We start from the raw sequence: 1,869 nt of genomic DNA, 5'->3' as shown, positions 1-1,869 counted from the left end.
TGAAAACACAAAACCAGAATATTTATATTAAGAAAAAAGTTAACTCAAGATATACCATTTGCACACAACTAGTTCAGTTGGCATCCTGAGACAGCAGGTCCCAAGGTGCAGTTATTGAAGGGAGCAAATAAATATAAGCATATTGGCTTAGAATACCATATGGGAGGGAGTGGGCAGCTGAGCAGCAAGTCTGCAGCTGTCTCCCCAAGCACCCCTTTTGCCTGTCATCACAACCCATTTCTTGGGACAGTTCCTGGCACCCTATCTCAAGAGTGGGTTATGAGGAGACAAGATGTGGAAAAATCCAGCCTTACCCCTGAAAGATTCCCTCCTATGGAATATAGTGGCTTGTGGGTTGAACCCATCAAGATTAGGCATAAGGTGGTCTCATGCCTAATCTTTTCACTCTGGCATGGCAAATATTATTGTTACATACCCTTCTTTAAAAGGAAAACAACTTCTCTACTCAGGCCACCTTCAAAAGCTGGAGATTTGAGGGGTGGAGACTTGGATAAAGCATACAGGCTCTAGAGGGATTTCCTCCAAAGCCCTCCTGTGCATTTGAACAGAGTATGGTTGGAGTTCCTTTGTCTCACCACTACCCTGACCCAAGTGGGAAGAGGGGGCGATGGTGTGGACCCAGTCAGAGATACATGGTAGTGCCAGCTGCCCCTACCCACCCTGTCCCCACTTTGCCACTCTGCAGATTGATGCCCACTCCTGGAAACTTCCTGATGGCAAAAGGATGGCCCCCACACTGAGGCTCAGTCCTTAGCCTCTAAAGCAGGGCAGGGCCCTGGATCTCCTCTTCCTCCCCAAAGTATGCTGGCCTTCCTTGTGAGCTGGGGACTTTCAGTGTACAGGAGGCTGCCACGTGGCAGATGTGGCATGTCTGGGCCTGGGGTGGCTCCTTGCATTCCTTGCCCTGATGGTCTAGACCTCCACAGTTGTCTCATCTGTCTCATTTTCATCTTCCTTCTGCATGTATTTCCCTTTTGGCCACCTCACACTCCCAATACCGAACACCCACCAGGGCTGGTGACACAGAGATTCCAGTCTCTAAGAGGACTTCTCAGAGGTGAACTCCATTGCCTCACCATCCTTCAGGCTCCAGAAGCCCTCCGTGTGCAGTTTACTCTGGGGCACAAAGTGCAGCACGACCTTGGGGCTGGCAGTCACAAACGGCAAGCACGACCTGTGCCCCTGCTGGGACCCACTTACAGGTGCTGGCATGGTGCTGCAGCTGCGGCTCTGCCATCTGGGCCATGTCCTCTGACGCCACCTCTGGTGCCTTGGTGCTGCCACCTGCGAACTGCTGGCCTGACGTGGAGACCATGGTAGTCGGTTGAGCTCCTGATCAAGAGGTTGCTGCCCCCTGAGAAATCCAGAGGCAAAAGGTGGTGGGAGAAGAGGCTGCTGCAGCTTCTGTAGTACTCCAGGTGATGCTTATGACACGAGCATTTGAGAATCGTGATTTAGATAGAGCAAGAGAGTGAGTGAGGAGCAGGTTTAAATAGTGTATAAGCGTGTAGGAGAGGTTACTTACGATAGACCTGCGGCTTCCAAAGCTCACGCTGGGGAGGTTAGGAGAGTACGGGGGAATGGGATTTGAGATTGGGTAAATAAGCATCAGACAGTTAGCATCTGGACTCTGATGGCTCTGGGAGAGTGGACTTGGGCCTGAGGTACTTAGGAAGAATCTCAGTAACTGTCAGAGGTGATGTGTCTGAAATAATTGAACTGAGAATAAAATTGCACTTAGCTGTGAAGAATGCACTTTATTCAAGATCCAGTCATAATTGTAAATCCAGTAGTTCTCACCCAGGTCTAATCACAGTAGCACCAAAATTGAAGTTACTGCTTTTTTTT

General features: G+C 49.7%; 1 pseudogene; it reads right to left on the bottom strand.

Annotated features, from left to right (window-relative positions):
• Nucleotides 1-778: 778 nt before the first annotated feature.
• On the bottom strand, nucleotides 779-1,336 carry LOC114895789 (annotated as a pseudogene).
• Between the last annotated feature and the right edge of the window lie 533 nt (nucleotides 1,337-1,869).

The sequence above is a fragment of the Monodon monoceros genome, unplaced genomic scaffold (genome assembly GCF_005190385.1).
Source record: "Monodon monoceros isolate NGI ecotype Baffin Bay Population unplaced genomic scaffold, NGI_Narwhal_1 Super_Scaffold_15, whole genome shotgun sequence".
NCBI lineage: Eukaryota > Metazoa > Chordata > Mammalia > Artiodactyla > Monodontidae > Monodon > Monodon monoceros.
This window is presented reverse-complemented; position numbering and strand designations above follow the sequence as displayed.